The sequence below is a fragment of the Phalacrocorax carbo genome, chromosome 1 (assembly GCF_963921805.1).
Source record: "Phalacrocorax carbo chromosome 1, bPhaCar2.1, whole genome shotgun sequence".
Classification (NCBI taxonomy): Eukaryota; Metazoa; Chordata; class Aves; order Suliformes; family Phalacrocoracidae; genus Phalacrocorax; species Phalacrocorax carbo.
Window position 1 is genome coordinate 131,189,767 of NC_087513.1, and position 23,366 is coordinate 131,213,132.

At 42.2% G+C, this 23,366-nt stretch overlaps 1 protein-coding gene across 1 annotated transcript in view; it reads left to right on the plus strand.

The window, feature by feature from the left end:
* SMPX (small muscle protein X-linked) overlaps positions 1 to 21,670 on the plus strand; it is a 45,184-nt gene extending 23,514 nt beyond the window's left edge. Inside the window, exon 5 of the mRNA XM_064474300.1 lies at positions 20,310 to 21,670. The gene's annotated coding sequence lies outside the window, so the exon portion shown is untranslated. The remainder of the gene's footprint in view (positions 1 to 20,309) is intronic.
* Positions 21,671 to 23,366: the final 1,696 nt, after the last annotated feature.

The following is a 23,366-nucleotide window of genomic DNA, read 5'->3' on the forward strand; positions in this document are numbered from 1 at the left end:
GTTCTCAAGACAAGAAGAGTTCTATCAGTGAAGACGAGGCATATTTTCAGTTTTCAGTCCTCCATTTTCCTGAAAGTGAAGTGAATCCAGATGGGCATATCTCATATGTACCTTTGGTTTTTTTTTTTTAGTTTAAGGCCTTCATTCAAAAAGTACCAAATTAGGCAATGATGTAGTATTGCAGTCCTTTCCATTCTTCATATGCTTTTCTTATTTTTATTCTTCAGTTTTGCATGTCTTGGAATAGATTTGCTATTAGATGTTTGAACAATTACTTCTGGGGCAAATCAGTTCTGCTTCTCTCCACCGGTGGGGGAGTGAGCGAGCGGCTCTGTGGGGCTGAGTTGCCGGCTAAACCACAACAAGGAGCTATGTGTTGGCTGTCAAGTTACTGCAGTTTAACACATTAGTAGGCAACACCTGAGTCACTGTCGAGCATGTGCATGCTTCAGTCTTTGACAAACAGGTAGAAACCTCGGTGAAGGTGTTCATGTTTTGCTTCATATGTGCAGAGAATAAGAGGTTGACCCTGGCCAAACGCAACTCAGCTGACAGCAGTAGCTTACTGGGTCACAGAGCAACTTGGTTAGATGTCCAAGTGTGAAGTTATTTGCAGTTTGGTTAAAATTAAAGAAATCTGTTTCCCTAAGGCAGGATGAGAAGTAGAGCAATTAGCTCCAACTCCTTCAATAACTTACTTTAATAGACACCACAGAGATGACTGGGGACTGGCTCCCAGCAAAGCTTTTGCTGGTATGAGGCTAAACACCTCATTTTTGAGCTGAAGATTGACCATCCTTCAGCAAAGGAACATCCTCAGGATCCCAGCTGCAGTGAGAGTTTTGGCATCTAGCCACTTCCATAAAGGCAAGCCTCTGGTATGAAAATCATGTGCAATGGCATTAGAGTGCCTTGAGCTAATGGAGCAGTCCTTCATGCCCCTCACCAGTGGCTGGCTGTTTTTCTTAAAAGCACAGGGATCAGGTACATTTTAGGGAGAACAATGCAGGCAGTTGTTTTTTGTAGCCGTGGAGGATGGCAGAACAATGCATTGTACCACCGCGTACTCGTTTACCTCAGAGAGGCACTACAAGCTCTGTGTCTCCCAGTCTTTACCATGGAGGTGATACTCTTGCATGATCCACCAGTGGATACAACAGCCTGGACTCTGCCTTCTGTTAAACACCTACTGTCTGGCTGCCTTCACCATTAAAGAGGGAAGCTGAAGTGCCCAGGCCCTGGGGGTAGGCAGAAGGGAGTGGAGAAGAGATGGCCCAGAGCATATGGTGCCACCTCCTGCCCTGATTGCTGTGTCCCAAGGGCTGGATAAAGGCCAGCATTGTCTTCCCCTGCCAGGGTGCACTAGCATTGCTCAGGTACAAGTCCTTGTCCCTCCCAAGAGGAAACTGGCTGTAAGGAGATGTACAAGGTTGCAGAGAGAAGAAAGGGAGGTGAAGACCTGCCTCATCCGTAGTACCCAGTGTCTCTGATCACACAGGTCCATTCTGAAACCTTCTTCCCTGCAGAAGCCTGCTCTTCTGCCATCTCAAGAAGATGGTGCTGTGTACACTGTTAAGAAACCTTGAGCCACTTCTGCAAGCAGCATCATGAAGCTTGTGTGGAGATCTGTTTAGATACGTTGAATAGAAAAAAATTGAAAACGAGATTGTCTTCTCTGGGGCTTCACCAATGTCATGGGTAAAGCCAGGAGCCATTTCTGCTCACACTGGATTTACAGTGGGAACTGTCTCCCCCAGATTCGCACCTGAGTACTTTTTTTAAAAACAGGAAGAACAGGTTGAAAACATGCAGGAGAAGGAACTTGCTGGTGGCCCCTCCCTTCTGCCATGGCTCAGCAATTATCACACTTAACCAGCCAGGGTGCTTGAAAAAAGCAGGTTGATTCCTTCTTCTCCTCAAAAGGATTAAACCCTACATTTCTTGCCTCCTTGGAGACCACAGACTACCTTGGCAGGGGGGACCCTTTCTAGACTTTGAGCTAAAGCTAGGCTGCTGTGCAGAAATGAATTAAAATTAATCTGTAGACAAGTGAGCCTGACAGCAGCTTAGCAATGTGGAGCTCAGCTGGCAGCAGGGAAACCTGCTTCCATGTGCCTTAGCCTGTGGATTGCTGTGTACCTTGTCTAAAGGCTAATTTGTGTAGGAACAGTTTCCTCAAGCTGTGCTTTAAAAGAAACCAGGGTAGCTGCTGCTGTGTTTTTGTACGTAGCCTGATGCAATTAGGTAGGTGCTGAGGAGGAAGGTCTCTTGTGGAAACCCACCAAGCTTTTGGGTGCTGCTCAGGGTTACATGTCTCCCAGGTACTCAGCTGAGCAGGTTTATCAAAACTCATGCATTTGTAGATGGGCATGAGCACAGCTTGATTTTACAGTGTAGTTGGACTGTGGTTTTGAGGGTTAAACACCTATGTCCCATTTGCACCTTAGGCAAGTCAATCGCTGGGACTCTGCCCCCCCAGTGCTAAGGAGCACAATCCCATTGCTACTCAGTGGGAAATATACTCCTAAATCGCTTAAGCACTTCTCAAAATCCCAATCCAAATTCGAATATGCAGATTGCTTATTGTTCATTGTTAAGTGTGAATCAGCCTCTGTGTCTTTCTGCAGTCAGATCCAAGACTCTCATACTGATACAGCTGCGGGAGTGCTCCAACAGGAGCTGCTGCATGTAAATTCTGAGAAATACCTCTCTGCAGAGCTGAGCAAAAGAAAACTTTTCCACCCAAACTGTAGACCATGTTGGTGGAAATTCAAAACAAAAAAATATAATTGGTCTTGGATGAATTTTTTAACAGCGGATGATTCCGCTCACCTTTTCCTTCTACTTCTGTGTGGAAAACATTTTTTTTTCTTTTCAGGGTGTTTAGTCAAAAACCAATTTTGTGTTGTGAAACGGTGTCATGGGAGAGTTTAGTTCTTCCATATATCTTCCACTCAATCCTGATACCTCATTTCTAAATGCTTGCCTGTGCAGATTGCAAAATCAAGTATTAACACTGCAGTCTTGTACAGACAACATGCCTTCGTTTATGTTTTGAAGAAATCTGTTTATTCCGGGGGGAAAAAATGGGCTTGCATTTGAATCTCTAATAAATGACAAAACCCTATAAACACAACATGTTTGCCTAACATACTGGTTACTGATGTGAAGGAACTTAATGTGTACTGTAGCTGTATGTATAAAATACTAAATGGCTCGACAATAAGCTTTCCCAGGAAGAGACAATTACCACAGTACCTGCAGTAGCTTTGAAGAAGCAAGATAATATGAGGAATTAAGCATATCCTGCATGGACCAGATGTCAGAGCACACAGTTTTCTAATACAGTCAGTTACATGTCAAGTTAAATTAGCTGCCTGTGTATGATGTCTTGCCTTCATGCTTATCCATCTCTAAAGAGATCCTGTGGGTTATGTACAAGATGGCTGTCAAATTTTCTGAGCTAATTCAGACCTCTCACTTTTCTGTGGCAAGGAGGCTACGAAATCCAGGACAAGAGTGTTAAATATTCAGAAGAGGCTGCAGAGAATGTGGGTTAGGGAAGAACTGCATGGTGGGTTTGGACAGTTAGCAATCATTTTCTTACCATCCTTCCTTTTCCTCCCATTTGCTGTATTGTTTCAATGATTTTTGCTTCATATGAAGTGCTAAGCATTTCAGAAAAAGTATTTGCAAAGTGCACAGAGACCTCCCAGTCCCGATTTGAGTATTTTGAAAATAATACCATGGCCAGCTTCCATCTCTTCTGTAACTATATTTGCAGGGATGTGATCGTTGCCTCAGGTCTTCCTTTTTTTATTGCACGTGCCAGAATTATATTGAAAGAAAACAGGTGGATGAATACGACCACGATTAATCATGGTTCAGTCGTGCTATGATATTATCTGTCGGCATATCAGATGTGCACTATATTTATATGGAACGACACTCACTCATACATTATGAATACTGTTGAGAAGAAGCCATATGACCAGGAGAAAGCAGCATTTTTGGAAACTGTAACTAGCACAGAGTCAAATGTGGGCTATTTGCAGCACAGCCTGGGTAAGGTGGCACAAGAGGCAGAATTAATGATGAATAAATTGGAAATCACTGCCCAAATAGAGATGGCTGAGATTTCTATTTTCTTGCTTGGAGAGGAGCCCCTTCTCAGTGTCTCCAAGATCACAGAGCTTCCTGCTAATGCATTAAAAGCAAAAAAAAATCTATCTGAAAGAGCTTAGTGATGGGTATTGCTTCAGGAGCAGCAGCATTTAGCCTGCCCCAACCCCATCACCCCCACGCTCCCCATCTTTGTTCCCACAATACAGCCATACTAAAGTGGCGAGCCACATGGCTCCACACCAGCCCTGCAGCTGAGGAGAAGTAACCTCCTATCATTGTTTAACCCCAGTCGGCAGCTAAACACCACACAGCTGCTCACTCACCTTCCCCCCCCCCCGTGGGATGGGGGAGAGAATCAGGGAAAAAAAAAGTAAAACCTCTGGGTTGAGATAAAGACAGTTTAATAGGGCAGCAGGGGAAGAGAAAATAATAATAATGATGATAAAGGAATAAACAAAACAAGTGATGCACAATGCAGTTGCTCACCACCTGCTGACTGATGCCCATCCCACCCCTGAGCAGCAATTGTAGCCCCCTGGGCCAACTCCCCCCAGTTAATATACTGGGCATGATGTCATATGGCATGGAATATCCCTTTAGTCAGCTGCGGTCAGCTCTCCTGGCTGTGCCCCCTCCCCTTCCAGCTCCCTGTGGACCCAGCAAAGCATGGGGAGCTGGAAAAGTCCCTGACTTAGTGTAAGCACTACTTGGCAACAACTAAAGCATCAGTGCGTTATCAACATTATTCTCATCCTAAATCCAAACCCCAGCACTAGACCAGCTACTAGGAAGAAAATGAACTCTCTCCCAGCTGAAACCAGGAGACATCCCCTGCCTTCACACCTCAGCAAGGATCACTAAACATCACTTCAGTTGACTGGGATCTCTGGGTGCATCTTCTCTTTTAGTGGAAGAGGAGCACGGAGCAGTGCTCTTTGCCTCGCAGAGTTTCAAACTGCCCGAGTGCCAGTGAAACCCCTGAAAAATCCTGAAAGAGCTGAAATGACGGCAGAACTCCATCCCTTTGCTGAGACTTTCAAACAAACCCGAGATCCTGGCAAAGCACTCACTAGGGTTTAGCTCTAGGCAGCTTCCGAAGTGAGGCAAGACCATTCTCTGTGTAAGTTTAATTGCAGTTTAGTTTTGAAGTGGCGAGGGCAGCGGGTGGCAGCGGAGGAGGGTTTGCAGAAGGGTCCCCCTCCTCCTGCTGCCGGGGGGTGCTGGGGGGCCATGGCCTGGGAGGAGGGAGAAGGCACTGTGCCAGACAAGGATTTCTAGGGGTTTAAGTGCCAGGGAGCCTTTCATACTTACCAGCAAAGGCATAAGGGCAGCCTCTCCCTCTGTACAAAAAGGATTGTGCAAGTTGAACCGCTGTATTTTTTCCCTATCGCTGTAATAGCAGAAGCAGGTAGTCTGGCTGCTGCCCTTCGGGGTTTCCCTGGCTGCCACAGAAATGCGCTTTTTTACTTCCCCCACCCTCTTCTCAATAGTAATATAAAGGAACAGCATGTCCTGAGGCTCCTTCTGCCATGCGAAGTGCTAAAATGTGAAAGATTCTTTTCTAGCAGTCATTTCTCTCCTTATGCTCACTTATTTATTTGTCATTAATAAAGGCTATTTTTTCTCAAACCGTTAGTTTTCAAATGAAATGTGGTTTTACCAACTCTACCTTTATCATTACATTACATTACATTACTACAGAACACTGCCCAAATGGTTAACACCGGATCTAGTTTTTTACGCTGTGGGTCGTTGGTAGGGTTTTGGGGGCGGGGTGGGGAGGGTTAGGTTTGGGGTTTTGGTTTTTTTGTGGTGGAAAACAAGGGGAAATAATTGTTACAGTGAGATAAATCACTGTCAAAACGTATATGTAAATACTGCATCGTGACAGTAACTCTTAAGGGAAACTAGAGGGCAGACTTCTAAAATACTTCAGGCTTTGTAAAGATGCATGTAGGTACCTCATCGGCTTCCCAAAAAAAACCCGGTTAAGTGCCTAACTCCTAGGGGTTTTGCATGTTTAACCAGATAAATTCTTTCAAAACACTGTCCTGAGATGACTCAGGAAGCCTACTGTGTAAAAATAATAGTCATTCTTGTGTGTCAGCAGCCAAGGAGCTCCTATTGTAAGTCTGCTAATTATATACCCAGTATAACTGAGCTGCCATTTCCTTATCTATCCCTTTGTCTCAAAGTTATTGTGTCATGAATTGTGTCTTACTGTGTACTAGAAATCACTTCGGGCTGGGGGGCGGTGTTCCATTATTAGATGTGTGAGCATTGCTTAGCATCTGCACGGGGCTCAGCTTCTGACCCGTTCGTTGTGGGATGTTTATAAAGACCCTTGCAGTGGCAAAGCAAAGTGAACCCTCATGGTCAAATCACCAAGAAGGAAATGAAATTAAGAGAAAATTCATTTGGATTTTTTTTTTTTTTAATCTTCTCATGGTCCAGTCTTCGAGTCTGGCGGAGATTGGGCATACAGTATAATCTTTAGGGCTTGGAGTTGTCAAAATGAATATTTGAAGGGCAGCATTAAAGTGTTTAGCATCACACACCTGAGTGAAGGTGGAGATCAATGAAGCAGGAGACTGAGATGAAGCGGAGGCTGTGGAACCAGTTTGGAAATGCCAATTTTATGTTATACTGCAGAGCTGGGCCCTGCCCTCAGCTGGACCACAGTGGTGAAGGACTAGCTGGGGTTAAACCATACTATTTAGAGTTTTAAAAATAGAATATTTCTCCACTGATGTGAGAAACTAACTGTCTTTAGCAACTTCTGGACGTTAGGAGTGTGGAGCAGGAGTTAGAGTTTCCAAGTCTGGCAGACCTGAAGTTGGCGGCCCTTGGAAGGCCCTGTCAAAGAGCTGCACCAGCCTCTTGGCGGTCTGCCGGGGAGCCAGCATGGGGGCTGGTAAGGAACTGCCCAGATCAGTCATGCTCAGTGTTCCATGTTGCATCGGGAGAATTGCTGAAAGCAAGACGTTTCCATAAGAAGTTGCACTTCCAAAGCATAAACCTTTCCCAGTGGAGAAATGTTCCTTCAGAAAATGTTGGACCAGTTTAACTCTTGGCATACTCTAAGGTACAAACACTCATTGCATTTTAAATAAACTTCAGCAGCCTCAGCCCATGCCAACTCTCAAACATCAAAACAATCAAACTCGGCTTTTTCTCCTGTAATTATCCAACCTAATAATTCTCTTGTCATTTTCCCCTTTTGCTTCACTGAAGGAAGAAAGGTTGTGCTTGCAGTACACCAAGATGCTATTTGCTTCTAGTTTCATTGCCCTGGAATTTGAAATTCATAAAGAGTCATGATATAAATTTATATAGCTTTAATCCCAGATTTTGTATGTAGAAACAGTACCAAAATTCAATTACCTTCAGGACACACACGATTGGACTTTGTTCTAAAGAACTGTTTTTTGACATAGCCCTTTCTAAAAGCAGCATGAAACGCACATTTTCTTCAGGGACAAATGAAAGACAAAGTCTGCCTTGCCAAGTTGGAACACATGGCTTTTGAAAGTCTAACCAGTTAACACCTAATGCTTAGGCCTTTCCCCTCAGATATTAAAGTTGCATGAGAGATGGAGAGTATTTGCAATGAAAAATGAATGGCAGAATCCTGGAGGATATGTGAATTTTGAAGAATACTGAAATAAAAATATTCAGACAATGTTAAAGTCTGGTAGGAACTGAAAAATCAGGCAGTAGGGAAACTAAGGGTGGGTGTTTATGTGTTTGACGGTGCAGAGGAATTATCATACTGTACAGCTTGCCTTATATTTTGTTACCTGAAAACTATGATTTATAACAAATTTCCCCTGACCATCTGATATCTGCAAAGTTATGTGTGGTTACAAAACTAACACAGTAATGCCGATTTATCTTTTGTACATACCAATACATCTCTGAAGTAACCTACCTCACTTTAAGTATAGGGGAAAGAGAATTTGCTACCTAAATCTTAAGTTTTGAATATGAACAACCACTATTAGTCTACGTGTTCAGTCTTAACTGATGCTTATGAGAGTCATTTATCAACATAATATTGTTTAAATATGTCCTTTTTATCATTCAGTTCCTCAACTTTTTTTGAAAAGGAAAAAGCCATCGACTCCACAAATGTCAGTAGGTAACAAAGACCAATGGCACTTTAGAAATGCTGTTAGTGAGGCCACATATGCGTGGACTACCTAGGAATCCAGAGCGTGCCAGATATTTCATTTTCTGCAGCTTTTGACCCTGCAAATCTACCATCTCCTGCAAAGTGAAAATTCAGAATCTTTTGCTTACAATTTTTTGTTTAAAAAATACAAATAAGGTTTTTACCCCTTCCGAGTATGTGAAAACCCAGCAGGTGCCAAGCAGTATTGCTTACCATTGGGCATGCATCTCTGGAGAAAATGCCAGCTTATCAGGAGCATTAAGTGGCAGCCAGCATGACAATAACAAGAGACATGAACATTCAGGTGTGAAAGCAGAGAATCTTTCCAGCAGCAGCATCTTGCTGTGTGATATGTTGCATTCAGATTTGTGAGAAAGTTTTGTACATAATTTAGAGTAAAGCTTTAATATTCGATTGGAGAGCTAACACCAAATGAAGTGCCAGCGTAAAAGAAGTCTGAGGCAAGTGCCTTCCTCCCGAATCTCTTTTGTGTAGTAAACAACGTACCTGAAAATCACTGCCCATCATTTTGTTATGTAGCACAGGTATGCATTTTAGAGTTTATATGGCATGAAACAGAATGATTTTGAGGGTGATAGCCCAGTCCTACAAAGGCTTTTATTGCACTGCTTGAGGGGCTGCAATAAGACTGCTGAAAGGGATCAACTGGAAGAATCTGTACCCTACCATAAAAATGTCAGTAACAATAAAGTCACCTTTCTCCAATTTTCAGACTCCCCAAATCAACTATTCTTCTAGAAAAACAGAACTTGGTGGCCTGAATTTTCACAGAAAAGCACAGAACATCTGGGGTTTTCAATTTTCTGAGAAAGAATCAAAATTTTTAATCTAAATCAGGCACTTTTTGTGAGAGGCTTTGTTTTGTTAGATTTCCAGCTTCCTGTCCACCCCAAATAACAACTAGCATTTCTAAGCACTTCCAAAACCTGTTGTTCAGATGCTTCAAACCCTCGCTGCTACGGGTCTGGTGCAGACACAGGCCATTAAGGCTGTTACAAAATTTATAGTCCAAGCTACTGACTGAGGACTTAGGAGGCTGTGAGATGCCACACCAAACGTCCTCCTTGGCTGCTGGGCACAGTTCCTGGTGGTGGTTGGCCCTTGCAGCTGTCTGTAGGTTGCTCTGAGTTGAGCGCCAGGCCAATGCACACGCAAGGCTGGTGGGGTGAAGCTTCCACAGGAGTGAACGAGACTGCCACGAGAGCAGGAAGCAAGGTCTTGAGAAGCGCAAAATGCCTTTGGTCCCCCTATTTGTGCTGCCCTACGTGGGACATAAGAGGGTTTGACTTTTAGGAGCCGTGGTGCTTGCGGTGGGTTAGCTCATGATCCAAGCCATAGGCTGTTGCCCCCACACTCACAAGTCACTTTTGAAACAATCCAGGAATTCTGGTATTTAGCTAATAATATTTTGGCTGTGTTTAACCCAGGTTACACAGTGCAATACCAGTCGTTGTGTTCTTTCCTCTTGTACTTCAGCTGCAGGTGCCTGTGAGGCATTTCCCCCCAGTTATCCCTGTGGTGGGCTACCAAGTGCTGACTGTAGGGAGTCTCCATGGCAAGAGCACTCACCACCATATATATTTTCTCCTAGCTGGAAACTTTGCTTTCAGAGACACATCCTGGTTGAGAAACCCCAGTCATGCAATTAAGTCTCAGCAGGTGCATTTCATATTGCATAAATGAATGCCTCCTTACAGAGACTTCATCACTCTCAGTACAACAAAGATGTCCTGTTGTTTTAAATGTCACAGCTTTTTTGGACTGTTTTTTTTAGTGGTTGATTTTTATTGCTGCTTTTTTTCTGTACCAAATATTTTATCAACCATTATTTTATTCCTAATAATACTTAGCCTGGACATTTCTGTACATGTCTTTGTCCTGTAGACATCACAATTACCAGTCCATAAAGGGACCTAGCAACATATTTTCATTTTCACAGTGCCCCACCACCCAGGTGTGTTGCTACTGGATATTTTTCACCCTGTACCTGCGAGCTGCTAAGTGATTTTGGTTATCATTGGAGAAATCAGTAGGGTTTGTAGCACGTTGAAGAAGGTAATAAGCACTTTGCAGGATCAGCCTTTAGGCCTTGGCTTCCTTACTGATGAATTTGCTTACAGCAGTAATTCCTCAAGTTTCACCATCTCTGTTAGCCTTTTTCTTGAGAATTTGAGTTGCTGTTATGAGGAATGAAAATGAAATAAAACTAAACTGTCCTGGAAATTCCTTTCTAATCTCAGTGCCGTAAATTTTTTACTACTTAAGGTCTTTAAGTCATGTGTCTTCATTAACAGACTATTTGGGCTTACTTGTTAATATGATCAGGGTGATACCTTGAAAAGGGAACCAAGCCCTTGAGTGATGCCTACACTGGGAATCAAATGCTTTTTAAATCAGAGGTGGTATGGGTGAATGAGAATAGCTTAACATAAACTCAGAGAACAATTTTTTTCCCCTAAATTGATTAATAATTACAAAGAATATTATAGGCAGACACCTGCATGAACCTAGCAGAACTTAGTAAAATGCCACAGAAGAAAAACCGTTTTTCTTCTTCACAAGGCAGTAATTTCAAAGGTAGTAAGTACCAGAGCATAGTTCTCATTAACAGAGGTAGAAAGAGCCACTGCAGCTCCTCATCAACAACTTTAATCTGAGCGATTAGTATATACTGCTTGATCTTTGCTTCCCATTATGAATCACAAGTGACCTCATACACTCCCAAAACAATTGAAGATGGGTCTGCAAAACATTTTTATAGGTACAACACTTCAGGTTGTGAGAAGTTGGAGGGAAAATGTTAATGAACAGCAGAAAATTGAAATGAAAACTTGGATTTAATGTGAGGTAAACATATGTTACAGCCACTGTGCTTTAAGATGTGCAAACTGTGGAGAGAAAACTTTAAGAGTAGCTCCGGAAAAAGTCACAGCAGCAGTAGCAATATCAAAACCAGAAAGTGTATCAGAGTTAGTATAGGGTTTTTTCTAATAACATTTTGAAGTATTATGCATAATCAGTCCTTAAAATTTTATTTATGAACTGCTCAGATACAGTATATTTCAATATACGCTTTCCCATCTGTAAGAAACTGTTGATTTTTATCCCGATAAACAACGTATTTATATCAGCGTCTGTAGTGAATCCATAAGCTAAACAAATGTGCCCATTAAGGTACTACTTCATCTAAATAACTATTAGCCCATCACATATTGGATGAGGCAGCTTTCTGGTCTCAGCCAAGGGATACCCAAACAAAAGAAAAAAAAATGACTGAGGAGACAGAAAAGCTCAGAATGCATTTCCATGCTCTAGAGAGTGTAACATTTATATCACATTACAAACCCTAAACATTTTGTATGAGTACTAGTCAGGAAGTAGAGACATTTGTTATGGGAACAAACTCTTTTTTTCCCACTGGAAATGCTGCAATCTGAGGGTTTTTTTCCACTTTTGAAACTGCTACTAGTTGCAAAATCTTGGACTGTTAGGAACCGCATGCGATAGCATTTGGGTAATCTACATCTGGGTTCCACTTACCAAGAAAACAAAAACGGCAGTATAACTCATGTCAAGTATCATGGCTTCAGGGCATTAGGTCTTTTCAGAGATCAAAAATTTAGAATTCATGTTCTTTAACAAATTTTGGCAAAAGATTGATTCTGACTGAGAAAGAAAATGAGAGGTTTTGCTTCTCAAGAGAAAGAAATTCTAAGGAGAAATCATTTAGAAAAAATAGAAATATTTCCATATTATTTTTCCCAAGTATTTCATCAGCCTTTAATCTTGGGAGCTCTCCTGGGAGTGTCCTAGGAGGTGATGGCAAACTGGGGACTTGCCAGGTGTGTGGTGGCTTCCCCCAAGCTCCCCACTCTGGACATGGAGCCTGGGAGCTCTAAGGGCTCCAGCTCCACCCAAGTTTTGCAGGGCTGCCTGACCCGTTACTGCAAATCCACGGTTGGAAGCATGGAGATACCAGAACCCAGGGTCAGCCCAGAATTCCTAGGGGTTTCAGAGCCTCTCCTTAGAAGTCAGAGCCCTGAACTCCCCAGACAGAAGTAGAACTCCCACAGGTTCCCAGATGCAGGACCCTGCCCTTCAGAACATGACTTGGGCCCTCTGAGAGCTGCCACCTTTGTTTGGCTCTCTGGTCCATGGCAGGGAAGGAAGTTTGAGGGAAGAAAAAAATCTAACCTGAGAAAAACTTGAACATGTAATGCCCTGAGTGAGCCAGCTGCACTGTTGTCTTCTCAAGATGAGAAGATGCCTGCAGCTGGATAAGTGAATAACAAGGCTCTTGCCTGAAAAATTTATAATGGAATTTTCCCTTTTGGATAACAATTATCCGAGAGATCAGCTGAACCATCCAAATAATTGGATTTTACTGTTGTTATGTGGTTAATCTAATGAAAACTAATGGGAAATATTGGTCCTTTGGGGAACTGATAGACTTCTGTGCTTACACAATACTTAGTCATTTCCTTTAGAAAATTAAAAAATATCCGATGTATAGAATGTAAAGAAGCCAAGCTGCTGCTTCAGCTGGCTCCAACCAGGAGTCCATTCACAAACCACACCATGAATAATATTCTTATGTATGATTTGTTCATGTGTTCTCTTATTCATGCTTATTAACTCTCTGGTAACCACTTGCATAAATCAGCTGCTGTGCCCAAGTAGTTGCAATCTCCAGAAAACTACGGGAACAACTTAGCAACCATGCACAGTTTAATACTACTGCACTGAGCCAAAAATCCTTCAAACAGCTTCAGACACGTACTGATATCTAATCTGTTTTTTTACCACTTAAACTGTTATGGCGGCCATTAGGTCAGTGCAATGCCATTCTTCTTAATTGTGTTGTGTTGGCTAAGCATCCAGTTTATACCTTTCAAAAATGCCATGGATTTGTTCCTTACTTGGCAGGAGATAAATCTGCTGCCATAACATATTGATCTGAAAGCCCTCCATTTGACAGCTGTCACTTCAGAGCCACTGGGCTAAATTGTGTCTCTTTTGCAAGTTCCTTTGCTGACAAAGCTTGGTATCAGTGTAGGTAACAAGAAGTTTTGACAACAGTATAACAGGAGGAATGTTTTCACTTGACTGGGGTGTTTTTTTGTCTTAAATAAAAAGGTCTATTGTGGTTGACTAGACATGCTGTTGCACAGTACTGTACTGCAGCTCCCTTGTGTGCGCACTGCTGAACCTCAAACAGTGGAAAGGGTCAAAACTGTCCTTAGTTCCCCATGTCACACTGTCTGAGGACAGATGTAAATTAATTTGAGGAGCAACATAAGTATGAAAGAGCGAGCGTATGGCTTTCAGTAATTTCTTCATGGTGAAGCTAAGCAAAGTTCATTATCAAAAAGATTGTTTTTTGTATTTCAGTGGAAAAGACCCCATTTTTGTCTAACATTCTTTGTCAGACAAATCTAAAGAATAAAAGTTCTAGCCTTTTTTGTTTTGGAACTCTGTATGTGTATCTGCAACCCGCAGCTCTATTTTTAGCTGCTTCCCCACTTATTTCAATCATCTGTAGGTAAAGTGCAACAAAAATTAGGATGAATTATTTAATCTTTCCAGTATTTCACAGAATCACAGAATGGCTGAAGTTGGAAGGGATCTCTGGAGGTCATCTGGCCCAACCCCGCTGATAACGTAGGGCCGTCTAGAGCAGGTTGCCCAGGACCATGCCCAGAAAATATAAATGAAAGCAGATATATTTTAAAAGATATATGAGAGATGCTCAGATATATGAAAGTTGGTATTATTATCCTGAGAGAAACATAACAAATGTGTTGAAATAATGTGCAAAAAGCATGCAAGAAAGCATAGTTTAATTTAAAGCAGGCTTTTTCATTTAGTCAACCAGCTACCACTAGGAGGGAGTCAAAGGATGAACTCCGCTTTGCAGCCTGACCCCTCTCTCTGATGTCCCATCATGGTATTAATATGTTAACCTGGAGCACATTTGACTTCCTGCTTCTTCCGCCACCTGTGTGGACAGTGCTTCCAGATATATCAATGTTAAAGCAGTTACACAGGACAAGATGGTCTTTGCAAGTGGTGCCCACCAAAGGGAAGTGAAGGTAGATGAATTAAAGCAGATCCCTTGGCACTTCAGGTTACCACCTCAGGAAGGACAAGGCTTTTGCCAGATGTGCATGAGAATTAGGGAGTCAAAGGAGATAGTCCAACTTTATTTCACATTCCCAATTCAGTAGAGCAATCAAAGTAGACATGTCCCTGGATTTACCTTTTGCACAGGTTTTTCCTTCTGAAGATCAGTGCATTTGTAATTCTAGGCTAATTCTGCTCCAGACTAACAAAAGTTCACGAACTCTGTCCCCTTCTTACCTTACTGAAACAGATACCCTTTTCATTCCCAGGGCGCTATTTGCTAGGAATGCCCAGATGTGATTTAAAAGTTGTGGGGACAAAACTCTTTCCTAGGTCTCCTAACTCCATAGGAAGCCATTACCTTCATTTCCCACTTGCCCTTTTGAAGAAGCGTTTTTTTGACCCTTTTTACCAATTTTTCCCAATCAGTGCAAAGCTTTGCCCAAGCAGCCCTATCTGATGTTCATGTGCAATGCCCACAGTATGTAATGCATGCTTTCACCTGATTATAATCTGTACAGTTTGCAAGATTTAAATCCTGCTTCACAGCTTGGTTAAAGAGTATTGTAAAGAAAAGACCCAGTTCTCCAACTGTAACCCCCCCCGTCCGTTCTCAAATAGAGGGCTTCTTGCTGCCTTTTTTGAAATGTTGTGTGTATGACCGTGATAGTGGTGAGTAAGAGATCTATAAATGGGTTCTGGTGAGGAGTAAACATCATGTGGTCGTTCACTTTGGAAGCTTGTTGAGTGGGAGGCATTTACTGAACCTTGGTGCACTTGCTATAGTCACTGATTTTCTATGAAGTGCTAACGGGACACGTCTGTTTTTTCCTTTGTAAAGTTGCTTCTTATAAAACAGGCTGCCTCAACAGAATCTTGGGCTTAAATATATAAGGCTGGAAACTGTTTAAATAAAGACGAAACTTCATTTAGCCCTCAGGTGATTCATGCACAATCTTTAAGTATATAATATTAGCACTGAATGTGGTCATTTTATTGCATACATGGAGATACAGCCAAAATCTGGGTTCATTTCATGTTTCCCCTTCTTTCAGCTATTATGTTGCATAAGAACAGAAAATACTGGCACTTGGAATTGCTGGTGCTTTTTTAGAGTAAATCTTTCATCTACTTGCTGTTAACAAGTTTGGGCATATATTCAGGGAATAAAAGGGAGATGCAACATTAAAACCTGTGATTTTTGAAGGGGAAAAAAGTGAAATTTTGCAATTCATTAATTTATTTAGATTTATTTTTGAAGCTGCACCTATGTTGAATAGCACAAAAATTAAATTATTTTTAACATAAAATTAGCCATTGCTTTTTACCATGCTTAGAAAACTCATGGACCCAGTCTTTTTCATCCCAGAAGCCAGCAGTGGCACTGCAATCACAGCCCCGCAGAGCCTTAGATGTGAAACAAAGAAAATCTTGAGGGCTGGAAAAAAAACCTAATTCCATGATTGAAAAGAGCTCCTAAGCGTGTGCTTATGTCCATCCTTAATCAGGACAACATTTAAGCATTTGCTGTTAAGTACGTCCTTTTCTGTTTTCTTTAAAATGGCAGAGTGTTGTTCACTAGAATAAGGTTGATTGGAGTGGCAAGAGAGGCGCTAGTAGATAAGCTGCAGCAGCTGAAAGAACATAACTGTGGGGATTATTAATGTACCATAAGCAACCTATTTTTGAGTTTACAGACTCCCATTGATCTCTGGAGGAGTTTGAGCGCTAAAAATAACACGCCTTTGGGAGCTGTGAGAAAGAGAATTGGAGCTGGCTGGAGGGAGGTCTGAGTGGATTGGAGCATCATGGAGAGATAATAGAGGGTCCGCTGACTCAAAGGGAGTTCAGGTAGCAATTATAAGAAACCAAAGAGCAGAGAGTACACCTGAGAGAAAGATCATACTATTAGCAGGTGTTAAAATAGCACTGCTTGCAAGCAGTATGCTTTAGACAAAATTTGAGAACAGTGGGCTTGATTTTCCCCAGCACCTGGGCATGGAGGCAAGGCTTATCATCATGAGAATTTGGTTGCTCCTGCATTTGGATGGCAAGTGGCAGGGTTCTTGGGGGCTGTAGTGGTTTTTTTTGCTCTTCCTGTTAATTAACTAGTCTTGCAGGTACATGGCTTCCTAGAAGACTGAGTTTCCTTTGGGTAGCATTGCTATGGCTCAGTTGTGGCTGGGAGAACTGGAGACAGCAAACCTTTTGATGGGTCCACCATCTAGTGAGAATCCTGTGCTGCGGGAGGGGGAAGAAGACAACTGCTTGCTTGGCTGGATAGGATATGATGCCAACTGGGACCTTCAGCCATGAGGTCATAAAGGTATTAAGTGATATTAATATTGATTTCAGTGGAGCTGGGTTTCAATAGTCTGGGATCTAGGAGAAATTAAGGGAGGGCAAAGGAGTATTTGAAGAAATGGAGCATGTTGCTAAAAGTAATCCCAGCAGCCAGATTACTTGGATTATTAGCAACACAGTAATACAGTATAAAACACCTTGTTGTTTCCATTTGTAAGCTCACTGACACTTCCGCAGGGGCAAGCAGGGACCTTGCACCTGGCCCACTAATCCACCCTGGCCCTCGTGAGTAGAGGACAATTTTCCCTGAGACGAAGAAAGGGTCTTCCCAGACTCACAGACTGGCTGAGGTTGACAGCACCTCTGGAGACTGTCCAGTCCAAACTCATGCTCAGGACAGGGTCACTGCTTAGGGCCATGTCCAGTCAGGTTTTAAATATCTCCAAGGATGGGGATAGCACAACCTCTCTGGGCAACCTGTTCTGGCGTTTGACTGCCCTGAGAGTAAAAGTTTTGTTCTCACTTACATGAAATTCCCTGAATTTCAATTTGTGTCTGTTGCCTCCTGTCCTCTCAATGGGCACCGCTGAGGAAAGTCTGGATCCATCTTCTTTGTAGCCTTATCCCCAAGATCCCTGGGGGATTGGTGTGCACAGCACAGGATGTCTGGTATTAGGAGCTCAGGAAATAAAGAAATAAACTACTTGGAGAATAATGTGGGGGAAGATGAGCATGGAGGTCCCTGCGAGGCAGATGTCTCCTCCAGGATGACACCTGCAGGAAACACAGCCTTACCATCTGTCCTGATTTCAACTGGGATGGAGTTAATTTTCTTCCTAGTAGCTGGTGCAGTGCTGTGTTTTGGATTTAGGATGAGAATAACATTAATAACACACTGATGTTTTAGTTGTTGCTGAGCAGTGCTTACACTAAATAAAGGACTTTTCAGCTTCTCATGCTGTACCGACTGAGAAGGCTGGAGATGCACAAGAAACTGGGAGGGAGCACAGCCAGGACAGCTGACCCAGTCCTACCAGTGAGATATTCCACCCCATATGCCCTCATGCTCAGTATTTAAACTAGGGAAAAGCTGACTGGGGGGCCACTGCTTGGGGACGGGCTGGGCATCAGTCAGTGGGTGGTGAGCAATTGCAACATGCATCACACATCACTTGCTTTGTATATTCTTACTACTACTATTATTTTAATATATTTCAGTTATTAAACTGGTCTTATCTCAACCCACGAGTTTTCTCACTTTTACTCTTTTGATTCTCTCCCCCATCCCGCTGGGGAGGGGAAGTGAGCGAGCGGCTGCGTGGGGCTCGGTTGCTTCATGGGGTTAAACCATGATGCCATCTAAGACGCTGAATCCACTAGAAAGGTATTTAAAAATCCCATGTAATCCTAAAAAACAGAATGCTAAGTTACAGCTGTCCTTCATGCCGCAAACCTGCCCATGATGTGTTTGGAGGCAGAATCTGATGTTGGCCTCTTTCAGCGGAAGGATCAGAAACCACTTTTGTCACTGAGGCGCATGTTATGCTCGGATGTGCCTGCTGTGCTCTGCACACCCTCTCTTCTGATCCTGGGCTTGAGCGCTTGGGTTTAATCATAGCTAGCAATGTTTTATCCGCCCACCACTAGAGAACAGTCACCTTGTGATATTCAGGAACAGGCACAGAACAGTTTGAAAGAGAAAGGAGAATACTCGACTGAAACACAAGGAGAGAGTGTGTAGGCAGGCAGTAATTATATAGGACAGGATTACACGTGCCTGCGTATCCTGGGGAGCCATCAAATGCAACCTTAAAGTTGGATTTTGTTTTTGAGATCAGAAAGATAAGTACCTAAAATTACCTGATTGGACGGAAATTCCAGCTGAAACAAAACACCATATTGCCTTACTGAATCAGGTTATGAGATGATTACGTTGTTTGATTGCTAATGGCCACAGGGCATGTTAGTAGCACTTCGTGTGGTTTTATGACCTCTTTCCTGTGGACAATGCCACCCCCTCACTTTTTTTTAAGTCAAGTTAATTAACTTTTGACTTCTTTATTCAAAAATCACCAACACTTTCAAGCAGTTAGTGTAAGCCAGGCAGGGTTTCTCTTAATAGCACCTCTTTTCTCCAGGGAAGTGTTTCTTCTCAAAGCTAAGCAATTGCAGCATTTTGAATGTCCCTCCGATATTTGTTCAAAAATGTACAGCCTACACACATTCAGGAGCACAGCAAAATCTCACTTTATGTATCACATCATGGAATATAGAAGATTGTGATTTTTTTCTGTCTTGTGGCTTTTTCTCTGTTTTCCAAACATATGTTAAAGGTTCATGAGTTCAATAAAATTTACCAAAACCAGAGATATTCCTCCACCCCAAATACTTGCATCTCGGGTGATTAAATATATATGCTGACAAAGTTAGTGTCTTGAACTTTTGAAAGCTAATTTCAAATCCTGCTTTTCTCAGTATTGAGCTGTCTGGAACCACCAATATAAACAGCAACCACTGATATCTCTTAACTTCAAGGAGAACAGAAATAGACCCTACGCTGGGCTTCAAATTAGCTGCGACTATGGAGGAAAGAGTCACCGTAGACAGGTCAATGGAAATTGCTCATCATTCCCCAGACAGCAGCTAAACATCCACACGCACACCTCGCTTTACATAAGTAACTAAATTAACTCCAATGGGATTTATACAAGCAGCACAGAAAATGCTATGCTACCATGTGTAGAATGTTGTCTTCAGTGCTGGTCAGTCCTGGAAATTAAAGCAGAAGTAGGGGAGGAGTGGAGTTGTGACAAAAATAGTTACAGGAACAGATACGCTTCCAAAAGGAGAGAAGCTTAAAATCCTGATCAGTTTGGACAAGAGACAAAGGAGACTCACTACCAGTAAGGACTCTAATGGGCAAAGCAGAGAAAGCAAGAGAAGAAGTTAATTAAAGCAGCTGAAGAAAAAATGTAAAATAATAATATATATATGTATACATGCATATATATACTAGTAACTAGTGTTTACCGGTGAAATTAAATACTATTACTTGCAGCATGGCCACGCTACTGTGCCATACAGCAGGATTTGCCGCCTGTGCCTGCTGAAGCAGTGCTGGGGCTCTACTGGGGATGAGTCCCAGGGTCTGTGAAGGGCTGGACCACGCTCACCCAAGGGCAGAGGCAGCTCAGGAGCCCCCCACCCCCTGCCAGGCAGCCGGGGCAACTGGGCAACGGGATGGGGCAGGGGTCGCACCTACCCTGTGCTGAGGGCAAAGCTCAAGGCTTTAAAGGCCTGAGCTCTTAAAAGAGTCGTGAAGTTTCATCAGAGAGAGATTTGGAGAGTGGGCGGAAAAAGCTAGTGGATCAAAAAGATTTGTTTCACACCCACTCTGTATTCCCGGAGCTTGGGTGTAAACAAGTACACTTAGTGAAAGCAAAATCGCAGGTGTGGGGGATGTACTCCCCCTCCCAGCTTACAGGTACTTTGCTGCATGCTTTCAAAATACTCTGAGTGCACTGGTAAATGATTAATTTCTGGTCTTGTATTTGTTGCACAGGTCTGAAAAGAGAAACCGAATGGATTCCAGTGAATGGAGATAATTTGATATATTTTATATATTTGTATGAAGACTATGAACTTCCTAACTCTGCAATATCCCATAGGAAGCATCTTCTTTGTACATTTATATCAACACTTTCTTGTCCTTTTTGTTTTACATAGGAAAGTACTGCTTAAATAGAACAGAACACAGAAACTAGCAATGAATGTGTATATGTTCAGGAATGATTTTGACCTGAGAACGGGGAAGAATTTAATTTGAAGTTTGAGCAAAAGTAAAATAAATACCTTTTTTTTTAAAAAAATCATTATTTGCAATTCACTTGGTTTCTTTCCTTTTGAAAAAAAAATCAATATGGACGAAAGAGTTTTAAAAACATTTGACAAAATGCAGAATAAATGAGGAATCACAAAATCACAGCATGGTAGGGGTTGGAAGGGACCTCTGGAGATCATCTCATCCAACCCCCCTGCTTGAGCAGGCACACCTAGAGCAGGGGGCACAGGAACGCGTCCAGGCAGGTTTTGAATGTCTCCAGAGAAGGAGACTCCACAGCCTCCCTGGGCAGCCTGTGCCACTGCTCTGGCACCCTCACAGGGAAGGAGTTTTTTCTCATAATCAGGTGGTACAGGAACGTAATGTCGAATTTCCTTTTGTGTGTTCCTGGTTATAAAATAGGAATCGCGTATCATGTGTAATAAAGGAAAATAAAATATTAAAAGGGTTGGTCTACCTGATGAGTTTAGCTAAATTCTGCATTTGTTGTAGAGCCAAAGTGTTTGTTTTTCTTGATAATCTAAAATGCACTGGTGTTCTGACATTTATGCATCACTTTTACTTTATACAATGAAAATACAAGATGTGAGCTAGCTGACAGAAAACCTGCAACCTTTATTCAAATGAAGAGGCCAGCCAGACTTGATGGAACACGCTCATGAATACAGGTTGAAGAATCACTGTCTTCAACAGCCCAAATAACAAGGGGACACTGAAATACTGTTGCTGAGCAAAAATCATGTATGATCACAGCAACTTTTACATGTGATGATTCATCCCTGACACTTGTTTTATATGGACTGTACATAAATAAGGACTGTTTGATGCAATTCTTTTTTCAGAAATGAGACGTTATTGTTAGAGAAATTTAATACACTGTGTTGCCTTGGCCTCTCTTGTGTTACTTACTGTGAAGGGATAAGGGGAGCTGTTTTGTAATAATATTCTTCTACCATTGATTGAAAACTATTCTACGTGCTCTGAAACTCTCTGCCTGGGTCATGTTTATTCAATTAAAATAAAGATAATTATTCTGGTTAGAAAACAGATTTCAAGTTGAATATTACTAACAATGCCAACCATTTATTTCTTATTTGCTACATCAAAAAATACAAAAGCTAACTGGCAATATTTTTGTATTTTATTACAAATATCTGCACGGCTTTGTACAGGAAATTAGAAAAGAGCTCTACTTCTGCAGCTCAATTAAAAGGACGTCCTTGTAATTTTTACATTTCAATATGCAATACTGACATTGCTTACTGTCCTGCTTCATCCTTGCACACTCATGGCTGATTTCCCTTAATGCATTCCTTCGAGGCGAACAGCCCCAAAAGACAGGTTGAAATGAAAGTGTCAAGAGGCAGAATGCATCAGGAGCACCTTTCATTTACATACCGATAAGATTAACATGTCTATTCAATTGAAAATGAACAATTTCCCCCCACACTGCATGATCAGTCACTGATATTGGACTGCATTGTTCCTGCCAGTATGGAAGTGATAAAAAGAGGAGAAAACTCAGTCCCTGGAGCCAAAAGCATGCTGAAGGCGAGGTGAGTCAAGGCCTCAGCTTTTAATATTCTTTACTCACTTTAAAAATACTAATTTCAGAGAACTGCAGAAAGGTAAAGCCACATTTCCCCCCTGCTTTTACAGTTAGGAAAATTCATAGCGGAAATTCCAGGGGCTGGGGAGAGCTAGGACCACAACCTAGTCATCACGTCTGAACGCACCCATCGCTGACACAGATGTGTGCTGTTTTTGCCAGATTTCAACTCCGTCCTACAAAGTCAAGGGGTACCACCAGTGGCCATTGAAACATCTTAACAGCGGGCAGGGGCTAGGCAGAAGCAAAAATATTTTTTCTTACCTTCATATTTGTTTTAAACAAAATTTCAAAATATATGTAATTTTACACCATCTCAAGGCTGACAGTTATGGGGTGTGGGCATCGGTGAGGATTCTGAGATAGGTCTTAGCACTACAGGAATCTTTATTAAAGCATAAAATTAGCAACTAAATACTAGGAAAAAAGGAGGCTATGACGGCTCTCTGTGTCTCAGCTGCCAACTGTTAACAACTGCTCCGAACCAGCATGTGCTAGTGATGTTACTTTTCATCTAAGTCTTATGAAAAGCTCTGACTGTAGGGCATGCACAGACCAGTGAAAGATGCCCGAAACAACTCTGCCGTCTATTACTTCTGGCATTGACAATTTTGCCCCCTGGATGTTACATTTTGACACAAATTTAGGGAAAGATTGAGATCTTACAACGAAGGATGAGCACAGAAATACATAATAGCAGATCATGCTAAAATCATGCCTATTTCATGTGGTTACATGCCAGCCTTTGTCAGTATGAACCAAACTCACTAACAGTTATATATTGACACCTTGCTAATGAGGTGATACGTGACCACCCCTCAGCAGTGAAGCCAGGGAATGGTTGCAGCAAAATAAATAGTTATCATAACTAAACCAGAGAGAGATAAGCTCCCCTCTGCCCCACAACCCCATACCTTTTAATGAAGAACCCATGAAATAAAGCAAAATAGCTGAATTTCAATGTCATCCCTGTCTCTGCTCTGCTCTGGTCTCCGCATGCTGCTTGCGTGACAGTAATTCAAGGGGACAGCGTTGCCCTGGTTTCACTAAGCCCCGTGCACGTAAGGTGGAGGAAGAGTTTCCTTTGTTAACTCCTACTCAGTTCTCTGCACTGCAATTTTTTTCATCCCAACGCCAAAAGAGAGACTTCTTTAATCTAACTGAACATA